The sequence below is a fragment of the Protopterus annectens genome, chromosome 1.part0 (assembly GCF_019279795.1).
Source record: "Protopterus annectens isolate FY-2018-M chromosome 1.part0, PAN1.0, whole genome shotgun sequence".
NCBI lineage: Eukaryota > Metazoa > Chordata > Ceratodontiformes > Protopteridae > Protopterus > Protopterus annectens.
Genome location: NC_056725.1, coordinates 1,834,018,537 through 1,834,044,155, shown reverse-complemented (window position 1 = coordinate 1,834,044,155; position 25,619 = coordinate 1,834,018,537). Strand labels below are relative to the sequence as shown.

Sequence of the window (25,619 nt, the reverse complement as noted above, 5' to 3'; positions counted from 1 at the left end):
GCTCTTTTTCTCTTTCCTAGGAGGGGGTGAACCTTCCGATGTGGACAGAGCCTCTGAAAAAGGCTATTTGAGAAGGCCCTTCAAAATCAATTTATTTTTATGCTCATTCAAGGTACATGAGCTAAACCCCATGGCAGAAGGAGCAAAGTGGTTGTACTGAGAGATGACACACTCCCAAACTATAAACACCATCATGAGAGTCACTATCAGGCATTTTTCTCCCACACCTCAGGCATTGTTTGAAGCCTGAAGTGGCCTTTTTATCAGACATGTTAATATCAACAAAAAACAATACAAAATGAGAAAAAAACAGATTACCACAACCAAACACATGCTACAACTAGTTAGAGATTACAAAAATACCAACAATGGTATAAGTAGATTACTACAGCAGGTAGAGAGAAGGGAGTCAGTACAAAGATTACCAACAGGTAGTTGACAAGAAAGTTGGAAAAGAGACTTAGCGATACACAGGTACAGAAAAAAAAAGCGAAGCAAAGTAACACTATCCAAAAACACTAACCTGTTTAGAAATATTAAAATATCCAAAAATATCAAAAACTTAGCTGAGAGCTGGCTTGAACGCAGCTTTACGGCAACCCAGCAAACGAGAACTGAGGTAAAAGGGAGAAGGAGATTATGGGTAAATCTTAGCTTGAGAGTTTTTGGCTGGCGCGAACTTTGGTATAAGGCCAACTCAGTTCCGAGGACTCAGAACAAAACCCATCGGCGATGAATGGAATGAAGATTAACATCATCAGATATCTTCTTTTTAAGCTGTAGGAAAGTGCTTGCTACAAATGTAGCAAATAGTTGCTAGAGTTTATACCCTGCCTGCATGGAGCACGATGGTACTCATGTTTTAATTAAAAAAAATAATAATTTTTAGACTACAGCAAACTGCTTGCTACAAATGCAGAAAACAGTTCCTGCAGTTTATAGTCCACACAGCTACAGAGCTTAGGTTTTAGTTAAAACAAAAACAAACAAAAAAAATGTAGAAAACTGGACCATACATGGAGCACTAGTGTTCAGGTTTGTCCTCAAATGCAACACTAGCTTTTAAAAGCCGGTATTCCATTAAAGACAGCTCAGAATCTGCAATCGCACCCCCAGCACTTTGCACCAGAGGCTGTTGCTCTTCTTGCCTCTCCCTAGCTATGCTACTGCCTGATACTTTACAGAGTTTTGCAGCAATCCTGTGCCAACCTTAGCAGATAAGAACATGTATTTGCTTAAATTGTACTTTTTGACAATTTGTAACATTGCTAATGTTATATTTTTGCATTACACATCCATGCACTTTAATACATTTTTAAAGTGCCTTTGTACTTAGGTTCATAGGTTCATAGGTTCATACTAGGCTATCTGCCCAAGGGCATTTATAAGCCTAGCCCATAGTTATGTGGCTTTCGCCACCCCTTTAGTTTGAATAAAACTATGCCTATTATTTTGCTGTGCCTCTGTCAAGCAGTGACACTGAAGTAATCCCTGGGGTATATCTGCGATCTCCCATCCATTGGTCAAGATTCCTCTTGAACAAGGCCAGCGAGGTGCTCTGCCTCACATGTACCGGGATTTTGTTCCACAGCATAGGGAGTCTCTGGGTGATGAATTTGTCCCTCCAGCACGTTCTATTAATAACCGTGTCAAGGTTTAAGTCTCCCGCCCTTGTGGTTCTGAGGGATCTAGATTTTTGAGGTGAAGCATATTCATCAAATCTGGGTTTGACATGGCCTTATATGTCAGGCACAGGTCACCTCTGAGCAAGCGGTATGAGACTGAATAGAGCTGGAGTTCTTTCAGTCGGGCAGCATAAGACATATTTTTGAGACCCTTTATCCTTTTGGTGAGGAACTTTTGGGGCCTTTCCAGCTGCTGCAGGTGTCGGGTCAGATACATTCGAATGGGGCATTGTACTCAATCATAGGTCTAATGAGTGATGAGTACAGGGGACGATGACCTCCCTTAATCTAGATGTGAATCCCTTCATGATCAGGTGGGCAATGTAGAAGGTTTTCCTAACTACTTTAGCAACATGAGTGTCAAGCGAAGGCTACTGTCAACCTGGGTCCCCAGATCCTGATGACTTCTTCTGTGCTCAGTGGATTGCCACCTATATGGTAGCTAGGGGTAACCTTGTTTTTCCCGAAGGGTATGACTATGCATTTCTTGGCGTTTAACTTTAGGCCATGGCTCTGGCACCAGTTATCCGTTTCTGTGAGGCCCTTCTGAAGGATATCTGTGTCAGATGTGTTTTCGACTATGGCCCAGTTTGCAGTCATCTGCAAACTTTGTCAGCCATAACCCTCCTGTGTTTGCTTGTACTTCAGAAAAGTAGATGCCAAACAAGAGTGGACCCAAGACTGAGCCCTGTGGGACACCACTTGTGACAGGCTTTGAGTCTGACATGGCTCCAGCAACTCTGACCCTGTGGGTTCTGTCACTTAGCCAGTTTGCAACCCATCTTGTGATGTATGGGTTTACATTCAAGCTGATGAGTTTTTCGATGATACCTGAGTGGGGTATTGTATCGAAGGCCTTTGCCAGGTCGAGGTAGGCTGTATGGACTGCCTTTCCCTCATCAATGGCCTTGGTGACTGTCTCGAAAAAGTCAACCAAGTTTAAAAGGCATGATCTGCCTTTGACAAAGCCAAACTGGGTTGGATCCAAAGTCTGCAAGTTCCCTATGTCTTTATTTATGAGTTCCATTATGATCCTCTCCATGGCTTTGCAGATAAGGCTTGTCAAGCTAATGGGACGGTAATTACCAGGGTCGGTGGAGGCACCGCCCTTGTGAAGTGGGACCACAGTCGCCGTGCGCCACTCCTTGGGTACGTATCCTGAGGTGAGGCTAAGATTAAACAGCTGTCCTAGCTGCGGGTTTAATTCCTCATTGAGTTCGTGGAGCACACAGCCGGGGACACCATCCAGTCCCATGGATGCTGTGTTTTTTGCCTTGGAGAGGGCAGTTCTCACCTGGGCGTTGGAGATGTTTGGGGGGCTACAATCCTCTGGTATAGATATCTCTCCTTTTGGGGAGGGGAGAAGTTTGCACTGAACCTGTCAGCCAGTATGTTGGCAATGTGTGTAGGTTCAGTAATCTTCACATCATTTTGAACTAATTCTGAGCATATCTGGGAGTTTCCTCCTAGGTTTCTAACATAGCTAAAGAAGGCCTTATGATTGTCTTTTGAGTCCTTGGCGATTTTTCTCTCAAAATTTGCCTTGGATGATTTTATGAGAGCTCTTAGTTTTTTACTTATAATGATCAAAGGTGTCTTACCTTTCAAGGATTTTGCTCTATCTTGTAGTAGCTTCCTCCTTTTGTTGTAGAGCTTGTTTATGGCTGGGGTCCACCAGACTGGACGCTTGCCTTTGGTACAAAGAGTCTTAGTTTTGTTTGGGATTGCCTGATCCATGCAGTCCTGTAGGTGCTGGTAGAAGGCATTTGTAAGTGATTCAGTGGTTTGAGTAATGTTTACCACTGGCTCAGGGGCCTTAAAGGAGACCACACTAGATTTAGAAGTGTGAAGTCGGCTTTTGAGAAGTTTTTCACTGTGGTCTTTTTATTTCGGTGGGGGCGGATGAGGACCTCCAGCGAGATTAGTTTATGATCTGATCTCACCAGTGAGGGGTATACTTCGGTGTTGAACATTGTGATCCCATGTTCGTGATGATGAGATCAAGTATGTTTTCTCCTCTTGTGGGGATGGTGACTAGTTGTTCCATGGCATTTGAGTTTATGAACTCCAGGAACCTTTGGGCTAGAGTGTTTGGGCTTGAGTAGTGTTTCCAGTCTATATTAGGGTAGTTGAAATCACCTAGTATGATGGTGTTTGGAGATACATTTATCCCCTCCAATGTTTTCAGGAAGGCCATGTGAGGTTCCTGAGTTTGAGAGGGTGGCCTGTAACATGCTACAAATTGCAGAGCAGTCTTGCCTATGGTTAATTGCACCTGGATGGTCTTGATGCATCGTGCGTTGCCACCAACCTTGAGGTGTGGGTGTCCTTTATGAATATGGACACCCCCCCCCTCCTTTCTTGGTGTTGTCCGGATTTTGGGGCGGAGCATGATATGAGGTGAAACCTGATAGTGCTGGGGTGCTCTCAGGAGCCTTGAACCAGGTTTCTGTCACAGCACAGACATCGATGTTCTCCATACTGAGAAGGGCCTCGAGTGTGTGCATCTTGAGATTGAGACTTCTGGCATTGAGCAGCATTACCCTTAGTTTTTTCCTTTTTGTGTTCTAGGGTGGTAGGTTTAGAATTTGAGCCTTGCCTAAAAAAGGCACTATGGAGGTGGCAAGAGCCTTTGCCAATATCCGGAAGCCTAGGGGTGACAGGTGCAAGCCGTCCCTTAGAAGCAGCGTGGCTTGTCCAGCATGTCATCCCAGGCAGACAGACATTGGATTCCTTTGAATGACACCAGAATTTAAGCCAATTATTAAAGCTGATCATCTTATCACTGTATTGTGGCATCATTCTAGGTGAAGGTAGGATACTGCTCAAGGTCAGGGTCATACCTGCCTGGGCTACATAATCAGAGAGCTCCTCAATGTCTCTTTTCATGTAGTCCAAGGAGGTACGTCTCAGGTCGTTAACACCAGCGTGGACAATGACTGAGTCGTACTTGTACCTGCTGTTGAGAGACCTGAGTGCTTGCGTTATGTGGCAGATTCTAGTGCCCGACAGGCAGCTTACTGTGACCTTCTCCTTACTCAGTCTGGTGGCGGGGCGTCAGTGTGTCTGACTATGGAGTCACCTATGACAAGTATGTTTGGTGTTGTATTTGGCCTTAAGGGCAGTGACTGCTTTGCACACTGATTTTGTTGTTTATGTGTTGTTTGTGTGGTGTATTGAGTTTGCAGTTGCTTGGGTGTCTGCTTTGGAGGCCTCTGCTGTTTAGGTAAATTTTTACTCAGAGCCTCCGAATATGTCTTAGTGTGTTTATGTGTTTGATTCAGTGGTGTGGTTGAGTTATGTGAGACTGGTATTGTGGTGTGTGTAGTTGCCTTCTCCTCCTGCCTGGTCTTGCCAGTCTTGAGTTGGGAGAGCTCAGCCTCCAGTCTGGCTAAATAGCTGCATATCTCACAAGTGTTAGTGTTACGTGGGAGGAGGAGAGGGTTGTCCGTGTACATGAGGCAATTGTAACATTGTCTCAGAATTCCCAGATTCACCAACTGGGCAGGAGAGGACGCCAGCATCTGACCCTTCGACATGCTAGAAAGAATTATGAGTTGGTATGAGACAGAAAAGTAGTGGGCTTAGCAGGGAAGTGGGCACTCCTGGGGGGTTTTGCTAGTGAGAGATTTGTATAATATAAGAGTGCTTGACCTGCAAGGGGAATGCTTATAAGACAAGGGATATGCTTATAAGACAAGTGCTGAGCTTTTTGAGAAGAAAAAGCTATTTGGAACAAGTGCTGCACTTTTTAGTGAAGGTGTAAACTGTTTAGGTTCCTAACAGAGCAGTTCTAAGGGAAAAATTGAAGAACAGACTATGCTGCTCTAGTGGCAACTCCGCACTAAATCGTGCTAAAGCACGTTAAAGCGTGCTTGATAGCAGGGGCTGGAAAGAAGCAGGAATAGACCCAAAATGGACAATAAAACTACAGTTTCAAGTCAGTAACCACCTCTACGGGGGGCAGGGAAGCTGCTCAATGTTATTCACTGCCACTGATCACAGAGAGACCCTCCTTCAGCCCAAGCAAAAATGGCCTCACAGAAACTTTCAAACAGTTCAGGAACAGCAAGCCTGTAACTGAACTTTTTTAACTCTCAGAAAAGTGGGAAAAAAGCAAGATTTTTTTGTTTTGTTTTTTACAGAGATAGCAGAGGTTCACAAGTAATATCAAGTTATAACAGTGCAGTAAATGACCCCACACAAGAGTGCTAGGTCAAGGACAGAAAATATGCAAGTTTTAAAAAAAAAACAATTTAAAATTAAGTGCAAACAGGAAATTCAGCAAACAGCTTTTGGTTGTGCTCTAAATACAGCTACTAATACAGAAATCAAGTTTAACAAGCCAGAAAATGCTCAAGCTAGGCAGCTATGCAGAAAAACTTAGCAAATAAACAGAGAAAAATACTTAAAATCTCAAAAGTGGCTCCCTTCTTCTCTCAGTGTTTTTTCCTCTTGGAGGGTGCTTCACCAACAGCCAACAAGCCTGAAAAGATGCCCAAACCACGAGGCAACTAGATTTTAAGAGAGGAAGATGAAGGAGTTTTGGAAATGACCCCTAGTGGCCAATAAAACTACAGTTTCAAGTCAGTAACCACCTCTACAGGGCAGGAAGCTGCTCAATGTTATTCACTGCCACTGATCACAGAGAGACCCTCCTTCAGCCCAAGCAAAAATGGCCTCACAGAAACTTTCAAACAGTTCAGGAACAGCAAGCCTGTAACTGAACTTTTTTAACTCTCAGAAAAGTGGGAAAAAAGCAAGATTTTTTTTTGTTTTGTTTTTACAGAGATAGCAGAGGTTCACAAGTAATATCAAGTTATAACAGTGCAGTAAATGACCCCACACAAGAGTGCTAGGTCAAGGACAGAAAATATGCAAGTTTTAAGAAAAAACGATTTAAAATTAAGTGCAAACAGGAAATTCTGCAAACAGCTTTTGGTTGTGCTCTAAATACAGCTACTAATACAGAAATCAAGTTTAACAAGCCAGAAAATGCTCAAGCTAGGCAGCTATGCAGAAAAACTTAGCAAATAAACAGAGAAAAAATACTTAAAATCTCAAAAGTGGCTCCCTTCTTCTCTCAGTGTTTTTTCCTCTTGGAGGGTGCTTCACCAACAGCCAACAAGCCTGAAAAGACGCCCAAACCACGAGGCAACTAGATTTTAAGAGAGGAAGATGAAGGAGTTTTGGAAATGACCCCTAGTGGCCAATAAAACTACAGTTTCAAGTCAGTAACCACCTCTACGGGGTCAGGGAAGCTGCTCAATGTTATTCACTGCCACTGATCACAGAGACCCTCCTTCAGCCCAAGCAAAATGGCCTCACAGAAACTTTCAAACAGTTCAGGAACAGCAAGCCTGTAACTGAACTTTTTAACTCTCAGAAAAGTGGGAAAAAAGCAAGATTTTTTTTGTTTTGTTTTTACAGAGATAGCAGAGGTTCACAAGTAATATCAAGTTATAACAGTGCAGTAAATGACCCCACACAAGAGTGCTAGGTCAAGGACAGAAAATATGCAAGTTTTAAGAAAAAAACGATTTAAAATTAAGTGCAAACAGGAAATTCTGCAAACAGCTTTTGGTTGTGCTCTAAATACAGCTACTAATACAGAAATCAAGTTTAACAAGCCAGAAAATGCTCAAGCTAGGCAGCTATGCAGAAAAACTTAGCAAATAAACAGAGAAAAAATACTTAAAATCTCAAAAGTGGCTCCCTTCTTCTCTCAGTGTTTTTTCCTCTTGGAGGCAGGGCCGGCCTTAGCTGAAATGGTGCCCTAGGCGAAGTAGTGCTCCAGCGCCCCATAAGCCCCTCCCACAACATACTCATGAAACACCCCTATTTGAGCTACACCCACAGGTAGGTCACTCCCCAAGAAAGCCACTCCAGTCATTTCCTTAAATCATTTAAATGCATAAGAAGAAAAATATACCTTGTAATGCAGTTAAACTACAACTACCTTTGTGTACGTGTTTCCTACTGTAAATACCAGAGCTGGATCATGGTCAAATAGGGCCCTAGGCAGGGTAATAGACTGCCCCCCAGAGCAGCCCCTTCTGCAGCAATCCCTACCCCCCAGCAGCAGCCCCCTCTCCAGCCACTCCAGTGTTACATTACTTGGCTATTTCTCCTCAGTTACCATAACCACTGTTCAAACCTGTCAGTGTGCATACTGTTTTCTTATTTACTTCTACAATGATTACAGATATTGAAATAAAATAGCACAAACACAGATAGCCACTTGCTAAACAAACAATACAGTCTCACAATGAAAATAGATTTAGCATGAGCAGTAAAACTTCTCTGCCCTTGAAACTCACATTCATTGAAATGGCATTAAAACCCACATTCAGATAAAATGCACCTGGCCAGTGGAGAATTAAGTTTACCTTTAGGCTCTTTTCAAACTACAGGCTCCTTAAACACATTCTTATGGCCATGCATATATATATATATATGTGTTCTTTGATTCACCTTCCTGATTATATTAAACTATATTCCTTGTATAATAAAGCACCACCTGCTAGTGTGTATTTTAAAGTTATAGTTTTGAGCAAAAAGATCCAGACTCAGGGATGCATTTTAATTTCTATATATCTAGTTGCTTACACAGATTTTGCATTAGCATTCCCATTTTGAAGAATATAAACTATGACTGCAGTGTCTCCCATCATTTAGTGATAGCAATCCTAAAGAATCAGTGCAAGGCCAAAATGAAAAAAAATATTTTAAATATGTCTATATACTCATATCATTATCTATCTGTATATCTTATCTATATCTAGATAAATCCATATTTATAGATATCAGAGGCATAGCTGGTTCAATCTCCTTGCTCAAACTGAAGAATAACAAAAAAAAAGAAAAAAAAAAAAAGGGCAGCTCTGATAGACTGCTTATGGCAGTCTGAAGCAAAGGCGATAGTTACATACGGAATTGGAATAGCTGTAGAAAGTGTGTGCCCTTGTGTTAACAACGCTTATTTTTGTAAAGCACTAAGGCCTGTATACAGTCTTCAGGACTTTCATTTAACATTTCAGAGGTAGAAGGACATGGTGAAGAAGGAAGTATGTAATAGTGTTAGTTGAACAAAACACAGACATGCACTTTCTCTCTCATATACACACGTTATCATCACACATACTATCTCACACAGTAATACACACTGTATCTGTCATACAAACAGAACGAGCACTTAACATACTACATTGAAATATTCATATATGCAACTTAATAATAATCACCTAACTTATTTAGAAGAATAGTTTTTTCCTTCTTGAAACATACAGAGTATCCCCTACTGGTCTGACTACCACCACTGTAGTGATTACTACTGATATGGCTAATGCATCTACCTGGTTAACATAAATCAACAAACAATTAAATAGCACAATACTGATTAGCTATCTCAGAGTTTTAATATCCATTTATTGCAACACATTCAGAAAAACACCTTTAACATTTTTAAGGCAACTTATATTGCCACTCATTTACATACACACACACAATATATATATATATATATATATATATATATATATATATATATATATATATATATATATATATATATATATATATAGGGTGACAACATCTGCATTCAAACCATCAATAAAACATTAACTTAAACATGCTCAACATGCAATGATTTCAATTTTGTGTCAGAAGCTGGAGACATGATATTCTACTAGTCAGAAATGCCCAGATGATGCATCAGTTCACTAACTTCAAACATAAAGTTTATGCTAAATGACCAATGTGCAGTCTCCAACTGCCCAGCTACAGAATTATCAAAAGTTTTAGGGAGTGTATTCCTTCTATTTCAGCTGTCCTTCCTGTTAATTCAGTTACCATTTTTGTGTTAGTAGTAGAAGGAATACCTAACACCAGAATTCAAACAGTTCCCGCTTAACAATAGTTCAGCAAGTTCAACTACTGCAGTTTTATCTACACAGCCTTTTAATTTCACCATCAATAAAAATAAGTCATCTTATTTCAATACACATTTTATAAAGTATCAGACTTCTCCTGTTTATCTTGCCCACTATCACACATGACTGGAAATTGTTATTGGTTTCTACCTTCTTGTGAGCGTTAAATAACATAAAAATAATTCAGAATACAGACCACCAACAACAATTATTCATTGGCATCACTTAAGCGTTTAAGTAATCCAAAAACATCATAATAGGCAGTCAAATTAAAACTATGAAATTATTTTAAATTCTTGCAAAAAAACTACCAATTCCGGTGGTGGTGCTGCGGTAGCATTGTCGCCTCACAGCAAGATGTTGTCCGTTCGATTCTCAGCTAAAGAGTCTTCTGTATGGAGACATGCAAAGGGCATACCTTTGAAGGTTGTGCGTCGGGGCGGCAACAGCATGTAAAAATCTTCTGCCAATCATTAGCGGACGAGTTTTGCTGTGGCGACCCTAACGGGAAAAAGCGAAAGAGACAACAACAACAACAACTGGTGCACATGGGGACTAAGCCAAAATATATGGGCATAACACTTAATCAATCATTCAAAGTGGAACTGGGAAGAACACACCATTTTTAAGATTAGTAATGAAAAACATTCTTCATAATGAAGTACACTTGAGAGGCGTGAAGCTAACAGCAAACACCCATACAAATCTTCCTTGAGGTCAGCATTCATGCTTATCATTCTATTTTAAAGGGCACAAACGTGGATGGAATGCACAGTATCATTCAGTGTCAATCACACAGACATTTAGCTAAACCATTCATGACATGTCATTTTTTGTAATAAAAAAATACTAGATTGCTCAAAAACTGAATAACACTGCAAGTTAAATAGACAATGTTAACAACTAAGTAACTTGCTCTTTAAAATGAGCATTTCTTTTGGCAGACCTGTATTACTGTTTCCAGCTTGACATCTGGTTGTTTCTTGCTGCTGCACACGCTATCGGCAGGTAAACTCATTGTACTTAAACACAATGCCTTAAAGAATCCGTTACTTGAATAAAATAAATTAATAAAGTAAAACTTAAGATTTGGTTTAAAACACTCCCCCAAACTGCCTTCTTTTCTCTAGGTAAGGGTTCTCTGAAATGAGTTGTTCGATTTTAATCTTGCAGTACTTAACACAGAGCTTTGCAAATCCGTTGTTGCACATTTGTGGATCAACTGAAACTTTATAACAAAAGTACACTAACCTCCTGAAATCTGTGCAACGGATAATCGGGTTTCTGCACTGCAGGTTTCAGGCAAAAACCGCATGTGGAGCAGCGGATGTTCCGTGGCAATTAGAGGCTTTCAAGGCTGTTGTCGCTTGAAATCCAATGCTCTTCTAATTTTTGCCACAAAAGGATGCCAATGATTGGGACCCCAGTTTCCTGGAGACCAAGGCATGCTTTGGAAGTGAGATTTCTGTGTGTCGAGACATGCCGAAATTAAAGCTATTATCTGTGGTGATTGTTTGGACGGTGGTCAGAACAGAGAAAGCTACAGGAGGAGAGGATTAAAAAATACTGCAATAATCTCAATAATCTCATCAGTGCCCAGGGCTGTTTACATTTAAGCAGCTCTATTATTTGTCAAAAATGTGTCAGCTTCCATATACAAACATACTATCACACACATACTATCTCACACAATGTAACAGTTTATATCTCATGCAAACAGAGCGGATAATTTAAATTGATAAATACACACACACACACACACACACATTTTTCTTGCATACAGAAGCGAAGAGTGTAAATTACAAACGCAAACCATACACTTACTTTCTTTTTAAACTGAGCGGCCACACACGTACACATGACCTTAACCCCTCTCTTAACTGAACTGCTAACTTAAAACTCCTGCTGTTGCGCGTGGAACTTTTTTTTTTTTTTTTTTTTTGAAGTCCCCTTCCGATTTGAAGCTATAAAAGTGGGAGCACTCACCTTCCCCCTCTTCCTATTGTTTTGGCGCCTTCACTCAGACAGGGTGCCGAGAAGATAACAAAGCAAAATGACAAAAGTAAATTAATTAAAATAAATAAATAAATACATAAAAATGCGCCCTTTACGGGGCCGGCCTGTACGGGCGCCCTAAGGCGATCGCTGGTTCGCCTATGCCTAGAGCCGGCCATGCTGGAGGTGCTTCACCAACAGCCAACAAGCCTGAAAAGATGCCCAAACCACGAGGCAACTAGATTTTAAGAGAGGAAGATGAAGGAGTTTTGGAAATGACCCCTAGTGGCCAATAAAACTACAGTTTCAAGTCAGTAACCACCTCTCCCGGGGCAGGGAAGCTGCTCAATGTTATTCACTGCCACTGATCACAGAGAGACCCTCCTTCAGCCCAAGCAAAAATGGCCTCACAGAAACTTTCAAACAGTTCAGGAACAGCAAGCCTGTAACTGAACTTTTTTAACTCTCAGAAAAGTGGGAAAAAAGCAAGATTTTTTTTTTGTTTTTGTTTTTTACAGAGATAGCAGAGGTTCACAAGTAATATCAAGTTATAACAGTGCAGTAAATGACCCCACACAAGAGTGCTAGGTCAAGGACAGAAAATATGCAAGTTTTAAGAAAAACGATTTAAAATTAAGTGCAAACAGGAAATTCAGCAAACAGCTTTTGGTTGTGCTCTAAATACAGCTACTAATACAGAAATCAAGTTTAACAAGCCAGAAAATTGTCAAGCTAGGCAGCTATGCAGAAAAACTTAGCAAATAAACAGAGAAAAAATACTTAAAATCTCAAAAGTGGCTCCCTTCTTCTCTCAGTGTTTTTCCTCTTGGAGGGTGCTTCACCAACAGCCAACAAGCCTGAAAAGACGCCAAACCACGAGGCAACTAGATTTTAAGAGAGGAAGATGAAGGAGTTTGGAAATGACCCCTAGTGGCCAATAAAACTACAGTTTCAAGTCAGTAACCACCACGGGGGCAGGGAAGCTGCTCAATGTTATTCACTGCCACTGATCACAGAGAGACCCTCCTTCAGCCCAAGCAAAATGGCCTCACAGAAACTTTCAAACAGTTCAGGAACAGCAAGCCTGTAACTGAACTTTTAACTCTCAGAAAAGTGGGAAAAAGCAAGATTTTTTTTTTTGTTTTTACAGAGATAGCAGAGGTTCACAAGTAATATCAAGTTATAACAGTGCAGTAAATGACCCCACACAAGAGTGCTAGGTCAAGGACAGAAAATATGCAAGTTTTAAGAAAAACGATTTAAAATTAAGTGCAAACAGGAAATTCTGCAAACAGCTTTTGGTTGTGCTCTAAATACAGCTACTAATACAGAAATCAAGTTTAACAAGCCAGAAAATGCTCAAGCTAGGCAGCTATGCAGAAAACTTAGCAAATAAACAGAGAAAAATACTTAAAATCTCAAAAGTGGCTCCTTCTTCTCTCAGTGTTTTTCCTCTTGAGGGTGCTTCAACAACAGCCAACAAGCCTGAAAAGACCAAACCACGAGGCAACTAGATTTTAAGAGAGGAAGATGAAGGAGTTTTGGAAATGACCCTAGTGGCCAATAAAACTACAGTTTCAAGTCAGTAACCACCTCTACGGGGGCAGGGAAGCTGCTCAATGTTATTCACTGCCACTGATCACAGAGAGACCCTCCTTCAGCCCAAGCAAAAATGGCCTCACAGAAACTTTCAAACAGTTCAGGAACAGCAAGCCTGTAACTGAACTTTTTTAACTCTCAGAAAAGTGGGAAAAAAGCAAGATTTTTTTTTGTTTTGTTTTTACAGAGATAGCAGAGGTTCACAAGTAATATCAAGTTATAACAGTGCAGTAAATGACCCCACACAAGAGTGCTAGGTCAAGGACAGAAAATATGCAAGTTTTAAGAAAAAAAACGATTTAAAATTAAGTGCAAACAGGAAATTCAGCAAACAGCTTTTGGTTGTGCTCTAAATACAGCTACTAATACAGAAATCAAGTTTAACAAGCCAGAAAATGCTCAAGCTAGGCAGCTATGCAGAAAAACTTAGCAAATAAACAGAGAAAAAATACTTAAAATCTCAAAAGTGGCTCCCTTCTTCTCTCAGCGTTTTTTCCTCTTGGAGGGTGTGCTGTTTGCTATATTTTTGCATTAGTTATTGTGTCCGTCCACTTTAGATCAACTTAAAGTACTTTGTAATTAGCAGTATCTGTTTGTTGGTTTCTATATATGTGGGCACTCCCTGTTATTAGTTTAGTTGGCAAATACTGTTCCTTTTTGCAATTTTAGCTTCTCCTGCTGTTTTTACATTAAGAAGGGTTTGGACAGTGCCCTGTTAGCAGTAAAAAGTAGCCTGAGCTCATTCTGAGCTGAGAAACATTTCAGATGTTCCTAAGTGTAAACTCCTGATTGGCCAATGGGGGATTTTGTTTATTTGTTTAGTCAGTTTCTGTGCCTGGCTACCTTTCTGAGAGCTTCCATGCCTAAGATTTCAGAGAGCTTTTCTGCAATCTTGTGCCATACTTCACACATAAGTACATCTACATGTTTAAAACGCACTTTCTGGTGTTTTTCCACTGTGCTAGTCCTTGCACGTTAAATCATTTTAAAAATGTTTTTGTACTTAGCAATGTCTGTTTGCTATATTTTTTGCATTATGTACTGTCTCCCTGCACTTTAAATCAACTATAAGTGCTTTTGTAATTAGCAGTCTCTGCTTGCTGGTTTCTATACTTTGTGGGCACTCTCTTGTACTCAGTTTAGTTGGCTAATACTGTTTCTTTTTTGCACTTTTCTGCTTCTTCTGGTGTTTTCACATTAAGAATGGTTTGGACTGTACTCTGTGGCAGTACAGTAGCCTGATCTCATTCTGATCTGGGAATCACTTTAGAGGGCAATGAGTGTAATCTGATAGGCCAGGGGCCATTTTGTTTGTTTTTCCAATTTCTCTGTTTGTTTAAAGTCATCACCTTTGTGTGACCTTGCTCATCAACAGTAGTAGTTAGCATTGCCTTGTAAAGCACTTAGAACTGAAACTTTCCCTATAAAACTACCTCTCAAAATTTGCTAGATCTTAGTTGCACATAGAGAAACTATTCTGTGCATTTAAGATCATCTAGCCATGAGATTAGTCTTAGACAGTCTTGATACAAGTTTATACTTCTATAGCACCTAAGCTAGTCAACTACAGACCCCTCATGTAAAATCCCCTGGAGATCATGCAATAAGTACCTGGAGCTATGGACATGTGCTTTTCTATCTTTGCAGCTAAATTGGTAGATATGGGCATCCTGAGACAATGTAGCAATTGTCTTATGTTTACCAGCAACCACTTCATTCTGAAACAAACTGATATTATATGAAAGCAATGTGGTTACAATGTCATTGGAGACAAGGCTATCACATAATAGCACTTATAATACCAAACAGGTTGTCAGTAACACACACACTATACCCACCACACACATAGACCCACATATGCTGAGGGCCTTAAATGTAATCTTAAACCCCAAAGGCTTGACAGATATTGCACCCACAATAACTATCCTCATCAACTTCAAAAAAACTCTACCAAAACAACACCCACCACCAGAGAGACACATCTCATGGCATCTCAACCTGTAAGCCCATAATCAAATGACCATACAATAAATATTTTCGTCTTAGGGTACTCTACTGTGAGACACACAAATGTACTACTCACCAGTCTGAGTAAGTAGAGAGAGTCACAGACAGTTGCCTATCAGGGGCCAGGATCTAACAGATCATGCATGCACTGAGGTCATTGAACCATAAGTACCAGCATGACTCAGTCATAGTCCATGTGGGTATAAATGACCTGAGATGTATCTCCCTGGACATATGAAGAGAGACATGACAGAGCTTCTATACCATGTGTCCCACACAGGTAAAGCCTAACACTGAGCAGCATTGTATCTTCACCAAGGATGACGCCACAGAATAAACAGAAGATAATTGACTTTATCAACTGGCTTAATTTTTGGTATCATTCAAAGGGGGTACAAATGCTGTCAACTGAGAATATACTGGTTTGCCAGGGAGGGTTTGCAGCTATCCCCTTTAGGCTTTTTTATACTGGGTAAACATCCTCCCCCCATATGGCCTGTTTTAGACAGAACCAATCTGATAAATCTTCTGAGATAGCAGCACCACCATAAGAACATCTAAAGGTCTTACTGCTCAGTGCCAAGCATCTAGACAAGTACCTCCAATGCCTGCAGGCTCTCCTCACCCTGGATATTACGGTAGTTTGTGTAGTTACTGAGACTTAGTTTAAAGCTGCAGAGAACACTCCAGGAGTGCAGGGCTGCAATTCGACATATTTAGATGGGACAAAAGGTGGAGGTGTCTCAATTTACATCAAAAACATACCCGAGCATCTGAGCACAGTGATGGAGCTGCTTCTGTTTGGCATCTACTTCTGTTAAGACAAGACTAACATCAATGGCTGCTGGCTGACCAACTTCACAGATGATTGCAAATAAGGTGCAGTCATTTAAGCCCCCGAGACAAAAATACTTTCCAAGAAGGCCTGTCACAGACCTATAACTGGTGCCATTGTCATGGCCTTAAAGTCAGTGCCAAGTAGTGCATAATAGTATCTTTTGTTAAGACAGCCACCTCAGGAAATGAATACACCCCTAAGAGTAACCCCAGTAGTCAAGGATCAGGGAACGCATGTAGACAGTGACTTGGCCTTTGACCATCATATGCCTAGATTATAAAGGAAACTTTCTATTTTGTACAACTTGTAACCAGAGGTATGATATCTAGGTTCAAAGATGTCATTGTTCTGTTGTACTCTGCTCTCATGCGACCAATCATTGAGTACAATAATCCATTTGGCATGTAAATGACCATGCATATGCAACAAGTGGAGCATCCAGAGGGGTTCCTCAGAAAAAAAATACATGGTTTAGAAAACAAGTCCTATTTAGACTGCCTCAAAGCCTTGTACTTGGTGTCCTAGAGGCTGCTATGAGACAAGCTATGCCAGGCTTACAAAGCATCCTTTGATCAAGCCTTAATTGACCTACTACACTTCTGCAGAAAAAAACAAATAAAAAAATAACATCAGAAACACCTGATCCAGGGACTTAAATTTTGCCTGCAACATAAATAAGACATGCTGGAGAAACAGGTAAGTGTTTCATTGGCTGCCCCTTTACTAGAACAGGCTTCCTATTCTGTGAAGCAAAATTCTTCCTTACAATTATTCAAGCAAAAATTTGATCAGTGGATGGTGAATCATAACTTTACCCTGGGTTTGGCACTTATGTCTGTTTTAGAGAGAGGCAGCTAGTAAATGCTCGACCACTGATGGGTATGCTTATCTACCCCCACAAAACATTAAGGGGACTAATACCTTTCTAATATTTCTGGGAAGCATAACAAGGCTTAAAATGGTTCTATACCATCATTAGTCTTGTATTCCCCAATTATTCCCCAATGATCCTATGGTTCTGTATCTCAGAATCCACATATATATATATATATATATATATATATATATATATATATATATATATATGGATCTACTTCATTTGCCCTAACTTCCGATTGACCGACACCCATTTGCCCGACCCCATTTGACCGAAATTTCATTTAACCAAAAATTCATTTGACCGACACTTCATTTGACCGACAAGTATTATTGGCAAGTAAATGGGATATGCCCCCTTCTCTACTGTAGTGCGACCCTGGAGTTAGAATATATCGTTGGGGGGCAAAGCCCCCCCCCTTAATTTCATATTAGATTGTTTAGTTTTGCTTTAATATTGCTTAGCAAAACAAAAGTAAGTGGGGGGCTTCACCCCCCACACCCCCCTAACTATATATTCTAACTCCAGGGTCGCACTACAGTGGGGAAGGGGGCATATCCCATTTACTTGCCAATAATACTTGTCGGTCAAATGAAGTGTCGGTCAAATTAAATTTCGGCCAAATGGGGTCGGGCAAATGGGTGTCGATCAGTCGGAAGTTAGGGCATATGAAGTAGATCCATATATATATATATATATATATATATATATATATATATATATATATATATATATGTGTGTGTGTGTGTGTGTGTGTATCTCTACATATAAAAATGCCCTCATAAAACTAGTTGTTACGTCCAGCTCTCCAAATGTCATTCTTGATATTCCAAACTTCCATTCAGCTATACCCTGTTATCAGCAAATTGGTACTTTTTACCTATAATATTGCCCTGGAACAACATGTCATGCCCACTGTCTTACTTCTAAAAGCCCTCATTCTTTTATTTCTACCTCAACCACTCATTCATCATGTTCCTACTTGCACTAATCCCTGACGGCAACTATATGCTAAATAGCTTCTACTTAAAGGACAGAGGATTTCACCAAACAATTTCACTTACCCAAAGGCTGTGTAACCCTGGAGTTGGTTTTATTAGGTAAGGGGGTAGAGGGACAAACCTCACTACATAGCGGTATTGGGGAGCCTGCCTCCCCACAGAAGTTAGAATTTTAAGTTTTCCTTTATTCCATTTATATTTTTACTGAAACAGTCTATTGCATAAGTGTACTATAGCAATACAGATAGTGTGCTTGTCATTTCAGGTGCTATGATTTGGACAGGTGCAACAAAGTACAGTTGTGTACACTTACCATAAATGTAGATGTTCGAGTGTATTCACTGTTGCAGTCATCACATTTGGGTTATCTGCCTGCAGGTACCCTCAGCCAGCCTGAATACCAGAATCTTCGGATTTCTGTGTCGGGTACTGTCGCTTCTTCCATGACGTCAGGTCGTCAGGGGTATAAAACTTGCAGCCGACGCCATTACATCAGTTTTTATTGCCCCAAATGTCAGGTGCCCCCACAACTGGAAGTGATTATATGGCATGGAACACCCCCAATAAAAAGCAAATACACATGATATAATATATGCCAAACAAGAAGGAAGGTTTTCCATGGTACTTGTAGCAGAAATGGATGCAATGGGCTATCCATTTGGAAATGGTTTGCTTTGAAATGGCCTTCCCCTCTGCCCCTGCAGCAAAGCCAGCTAGCAGCTGGTCTGATTTTCTGAGAGTCTTAGTTCTTTCCAAATAGAATCTAAGCTGTCTGTGCACGTCCACAGAATGCAGTATCCTTTCCCCTTTATTTTGAGGATTAGGGAAAAAAGTAGGCAAATGAATGGACTGGTTTAGGGCCACACTAGACACCACCTTGGGCATAAAGGATGGAGTAGTCCTGAGGGAAACCCTGTCCGCATGGAAGATAATGAAGGGTTCCACTACCAGGACAGCTTGCAGTTCAGACACTTTTCTTGCTGAAGTGATGGCTAGAAGTAAGGCTGTTTTCCAAGAAACTAATTTCAACTCTGCTGTAGCAGCTGGTTCATGGGGGGGGGGGTGAGTTTTCCCAATACAAAGTTAAGGTCCCAAATTGGAGTGGGAGCTCTCCGGGGGGGGGGGACTTAAATTTGTGGCCCCTCTAAGGAATTGTTTTAGCAGGGGATGCTGAAATGGCAGAGGCATGAATCTTAATTAAAGAGAATGATAGGCCCTTGTGGAGCATTTCTGTGAAATAATCTAGAATATGATGTAAGATGGGCACCATTGTGCCCATCCCCTGAGTATGGCTCCAGGAACAGTATCTTTCCCACTTTTCTGAATAGGATTTTCTAGTACTAGGTCTCCTTGCCTCAAGAATGACATCCAGCACCTGCTTACTGAGGGTTGTTAGAGGTGAGCTCAGGGGAATTAGCCAGGCTGCAAGGTTCACGGTTTGAAGCTGAGGGTGCAGAATCTGGCCCGCCTGCTGGGACAGCAAGGAAGGGGTCTGAGGCAGGTGCCATGGTTGCAGCACTGTCAGACTGTGCAAAAGGGGGTACCAGTGCTGGTGTGGCCAGTCTGGGGCAATCAGTACAGTCATTGGTTTGTCCTGTTTGATCTTTAGTAGAACCTTCAAGAGGACAGGCAGAGGGGAAAAGGCATAAATTGAGAGGCTTTCCCAGGTAAAGGACAGGGCATCCACTTTCCAAGCTTGACTGTGGGGAGTTCTGGTGCAGAATTTGTTCAATTGGTAGTTCTGAGGCGAGGCAAACAGGTCTACCTCTGGTGTCCCCCATTTGTTTCTCAGGAGCTTGAATATTTTGGGTTCCAGTTTCCACTCGTGTGGGTCCATGAGATTTCTGCTTAAGTTGTCTGCCAGTGAATTTAGTTTGCCTGGCAGGAATTGAGCTTGCAGGTTCACTAGGTAGCTCAAGGCTGTGTTCCAAAGAGCCATGGCTAGTCTGCAGAGTGGGTAGGAATGGGTTCCCCCTGTTTGTTTATGTACTACATAACTGTGGTGTTTTCTGTCTTTACCAATAGTTGTCCTGGAAGAATAAGGTCTTTGAAGGCTGTCAGAGCATTCTGTACAGCTAACATTTCTTTTTGATTGATATGAAGGTGCATCTGTTTTGGGTTCCATTTGCCCTGAATGCACTGTCCTGCGAGCCCCCCATGCATAGTCTGATGTGTCTGTTGTTAGGGATTGGGTGGCAGGGGGTAGAGTGAAAGGGAGTCCCTTGTTGTGGTAGCAGGCCTCTGCCCACCAAAGGAACTCTGCTCTTAGACAAGGAGTGATAGGAATCATTGTTTCCAGGTCCTGAGAATGGTGACACCATAGACTTTTTCAATACCATTGAGGTTTCCTCATATGCAGTCTTGCATATGGAATTAACAGAATGCAAGAAGCCATGAACCCCAGGGCTTGCAGAATTTTCCTTTCAGATATCTGGGTTTTTGTGGCCAGTAGGTTGAAGTAGGTTGTCAAATAAACTTGTTTCTCCAGAGTGAGGAATGCCATCTGGGAAGCTGTGTTCAAGCTTGCTCCCAGGAATACTGCTGGCAGGGTACTAGGTGTGAGTTCTTCTCATTGATGGTGTACCCCAGTGAGGTCAGAAGTCTCTTTACAAATGCCAGGTGTTGTAATAGCTAGTCCTGACTTTCTATTCTATGAATCAGGCAATCGTCCAAGTATGGGTAAATCTGAATATTTCTCTGCCTGCAAAATGTAATGGCTGGAGCTAGGCACTTTGTGAATACCCTGGGTGCAGTAGATAAGCCAAAGGGAAGTGTAGAGAACTGATAGTGCATGGAGCCCACCCTGAAACATAGGTATTGTCTGCAGGATTCCCTTATTGGGATGTGTAGGTAAGCTTCTTTTAAGTCTAGGGTTGCCAGCCAGGCATCCTTGACTAGCATAGGAAGAAGCTGTTGAAGAGTTAGCATTTTGAATTTTGGAACCACCAGAAAGGTGTTAAGAATAGACAGGTCCAGGATAGGACACCAGGAGTTTTCTTTCCTGGGAACCAGGAACAGTCTTGAATAAAAACATTGTCCCCTTTGTTCTGCTGGGACAGGTTGAATAGCCCTGATACTGAGGAGAGAGAGAAAACTTGTTTTTGGGCCTCCGCCCACTGATTTCGGTGGAGGTCTTGCCATCCACTTGGGGTTGGGAGTGAGTGGAAGTTAAATCTGTATCCTAGGGAAACTATGTTTAAAACCCATTTGTCCTGGGTAATGAGTTCCCAGTTTTTTGCATGCAGGGTGAGCTTTCCTCCTAAGGGAGCAAGTAGTTGAGCAGGGCTTGGAAGAGTTAAGGATAAGTCATTGTGCCGTTTTGCCATAGGGGGTGGCTTAATACTCCCTGATTTGGAAGTGGGAGCCCCTCACTACTTATATCTGTGCATAGCCTGACACTGAAGTCTTGGTGGTCTGCTGCACCTGGGTTTGGACTGAGAAAGCCTGGAAGGGACTGGAAAAGACCAGTTCTTTGAAGACCAATGCCTACTGAATCTAGGAGGCTGTACTTGTAAGAAATCTTTAACAGTTTGCATAGATTTAGCTTTTTCTCCATCCTTTTGAGGACTTCTGCTTTGTTGCCAAAAAGGCAGTCTTGGTTTAAGGGTGCATCCAGTAATTTAGCTTTAACATGATCTGACAAGTTTTCTTCCTTAAGCCAAGCATGCCTTCTAGGTACAGACCCAGTGACAGCAGCCCTGCAAGATGCTTCTAAAGCATCAAAACCACATTGCAAAGTATGTTTACCAACTTGTTCAGCAGAATGCATTACCTCCTGCAAATCTGTGTGTTCAGCTCAGTCAGGAATCAACATAATTTTCTGTTTAAGTAGTCCCATAATATGCTGCTGATACTTTAACATATGAAACTGGCAATTTAAATCCCTAATGGCCAAAGAAGCAGAAGTGTATACCTTCTTACCCCATCTGTCTAAAGCTCTAGAGTCCCTATCAGAAGGGGTAGGATTTTTGGCAGTAGTAGCCTTAATGCCTTTTGGTCCTTGGGAAATGGTCTCTGGATCCGCAGTAGGATTCATGAAGAGGAATTTGTGAGAGTCAGGTACTCTGTAGTACCTGTCAGGTTTTCTGGGAGCTGGAGGCAAAGTGTCGGGTAAGGCTGGATTCCAAGATAACATCATCTACAATCTCCAGAACAAGGGGGATAACTAGAGGCCTGTGTTGAGGCAGGAGTAAAAATTCCCTAAGTCTCTTTTTGGACTCAGAATAGTCCTGGCTTTCCCAGTGGAAATGCTCCCTAAGGGTATGCAAGGTTTCACCAAAAGAAAAATCTTTTGGAGGGGAAGCCGAGGGAACAGAATCCTCTGCATCAGAATCCTCATAAGTAGATAAGGGTAAATCCTGGTAGTCGGAAGGTACAGAGATATCAGATTCCTGATCAGAAGAATCAGAAAGAAAATCAGTTCTAGGTCTCTTAGAGGGGGAAGACTGGCTTCCCCTAATTAAGGGAATAAGGTTGTCAGCCGTTCTAATCATTTGTTTTTGAGGCATATGGGCCTGCGAATGCAGTTTGGTCATCGGTTTTCTAAGCGTAGTGCGAGCTTTACGCCTGAGGAATTCAGTATTTCTAGCTTGAAACAAAGTCGTCGGTTTAATATGAAAGTTGGTAGGCCTGAATACACCCTCAGAAGCCGGTGCCTGCACAGCGGCTCTGGACCCATCCAAGGTAGAGACATCTGCAGGTTCCATAGTCGAAGAAGCATCTTGCGGCATACCAAACTCCGAATGGGTCTCAGTAGAGGCCTGCAAATCTGTAGTAGCGGGTATCAGGGGCTGCGAAAGTGCCTCACTGAGTACTGACAGACTGGCGACTAGGTTAATGGAAGCATTATCAGCAGTTTTGGACCTATGCAGTCTGTCTCTGTCTTTATTCTTATGTTTTTTTCAGAAGATTGGTAGTCGGATGGCTTAACAAAGCCATTTTGGAGTATGGAGATCTAGAACGGAAGTATTTAGTTACAAAAATAACCCGACGACGAATAGTTTGGGCGTTGAACAAAGCACAAAACCGACAGCGAGGGACATCGTGGTCTGGGGCTAAACAGGTGACGCAGTAAGAATGAAAATCTCTATTTGCTTTCCACAGGCCAAGACAATTGTTAATTTTTTCTGACATCGGTTAGAACAAGAAAAAAGGATCTCTAATGTGGTATTATCTTTTTGAAGACTTCAGGTCTGAAACTCGAAAACAAAAATTTCAGGAGTCGGCTGACCGGCACTTGCGAACTGCTTCTGTTTCGGGCACCGCACGGCAAGAAGAACTAATGTAATGGCATCCGCTGCATGTTTTATACCCCTGACGACCTGACATCATAGAAGAAGCAACAGCACCCGACACAGAACTCCGAAGATTCTGGTATTCAGGCCGGCTGAGGGCTACCTGCAGGCAGATAACCCAAATGTGATGACTGCAACAGTGAAACACGAAGAACATCAGAAAGCACATTCTTGCAATTCTATCCCATGTCTATCCTACATCCTGATGAATACAAAACTACCATTTTTTTTCTGTTGCAGGAGCAACTTACATACAGATAAGAAGAAAGAAATGGAGAGAAGAAGATCATCTTATGACAACAAACAGTGTATCTATGACACACCACAGTCATAGGAAATGCTTGGAAATCTGCAGCTAGAGAGTCATCTAGTTACTAGACGTTCTGAGGATTCCACCTTCTGTCTAGACAAAATAAACTTATTTTATTTGTCCTTTGTTGATTCTAGTTAGTCCCACTGGGTTAGTCCTAGTAGACTAGTGACCTCTTTTCAGGGTAGACCTGAAGTGGCATTTCTACCACTGTGGTAAATTTGGACAGGGCATCCCCCATTTTTTTTTTTTTTTTTTTTTGACAGGTGCTGTGCATAGCTCTCAATAAATCAGGGAAAATCTCAACAGAATTAGGGACAAATCCAGAAATAATCAAAGGCAATCATGGATACTTTTAAAATATTCATAGTATAAACTTCAGAATTTGACAGAATAAGAGAATGTAAATTAATATACATTTTCTGAAGTAAAAAAAGTCTTTAAAGCTAATTATTGTCATTATTTATTAGGTGTAATTTACCAGCTTGTATCCAAAAGTCATCAGTTTTAGCAACAGGGACACAGCTTAACTTTGAGTCAGTCAGGTGGAGTAGGAATACAACCTTCAGCCTTCTAGACTTCAAGCACCAAAGCTGAGGGTGTGACCTGTTGTGCCACTGACACAACCCAGACAAATTATGTTTCCAACATGTTTTACCTTATTTTTACCTCATCTGTCTTGAAGATCCTACCAGCCACAAGGATACTTCTGAGGAACAAAACAACTTTTAAAATGCATTTTTTGTAATGCTGCTCTGTGTCATTATAACTTCCAGATTATATAGATATATAATATACTGACAGGGAAAAATGTGTGCTGCATGAAATCCACATTAAATTCAATTGGCAAGAGGACATAATTGAGTCAAACATTCGCATATGCATCATATTATGTATCAGGTCACAGGGTCATAAACTGTATACCCCAGCACCCAGACAATTAAATTTTAACTCTGACTCCTACTGCAGATGGATAAAGGCCTAATTGCATCTCAGATGACCTATGTTGATTAGTGGAACTGGGGTGGACAGGATGGAACTGGGATGATAGGAGTGATGGGTGGCTACCAGCAGAGGGAGGTGGCTCTGGCTCTCTGCCTGTGTAAATCTAGTGGAAGTACATGGTGTTACACAGGTGCAGGATAAGCCTGTGAGCACAAGCTGCTAAGTGCTGCACAGAAACTAGCAGCCCTGAAAGGAGTGTGTGTGTAGGTGTGTGTGTGTGTGTGTGTGTGTGTGTGTGTGTGTGTGTGTGTGTGTGTGTGTGTGTGTGTGTGTGTATGTGTGTATATGTGTGTCTATACACACAACTTCCAAAAGTTGGATAGTGCTGTGGAGTTCAAAGGAGATACTGAGGGGAGAAAGTTTCAGGGGTTGGCCACTCCACAGGACCCAACAGCTGTAGCCCCAATCTATAACTGAGTTTTTGCCAATGGAGGAAATAATGGGTCAACTAGACTTCCCAGACAGGGACAACTGGGCTACAGGGCTCTCTTCTAGCCCTGGGATGTACTTACCTTTGTGGAATAGACAGACTGACTGGGAATTGGTCATGAAATCATCAGGTAGGGTACTGAAGAAGGGGGGGGGGGCAAATTGGAATTTACAAGTGGATTTTTCTAAAACTATTTAGAAGGCTACTAGGTCTCCAAGGATAGGTAAGGATCCTGAATTTGTCTTTTTAAAGTAGAAAAAAATGAGCAGTAGGATCAGACAGGTTCTACAGGAGTGCAGAAACAAGCATCAAAGATGTGTATACAGTTTATGTACATTTGAATGTTTTACACATTCTAGCCAAATAATTGAATGTTTAATGAGTTACTTAAAATACTTGTTTGTTTATTGATTCGGGTAGGTGATCTGGTCTAAACATCTTTTGGAAAAGATGAGGATAAGGCAACTTTAGAAGGATTAAATCACCAAGGAATAAGTATGGCAAATAGAGCATGTGTAGTACAGTTATACTGAAATAAAGCAGATGGTACATGCATACGTTACATGTGTAAATATGGCAGAAGACATATCAAGATTATGTGTAGTATATACTAAAATAAAGTAGGTGGTACATGCATACATCACTTG

The 25,619-nt window shown here is 41.3% G+C and overlaps 1 protein-coding gene across 1 annotated transcript in view; it reads right to left on the bottom strand.

Moving 5' to 3' along the window:
- Nucleotides 1-25,619, bottom strand: part of C7 (complement C7) — a 708,293-nt gene that overhangs the window by 153,092 nt on the left and 529,582 nt on the right. The gene's annotated exons all lie outside the window — the stretch shown is intronic.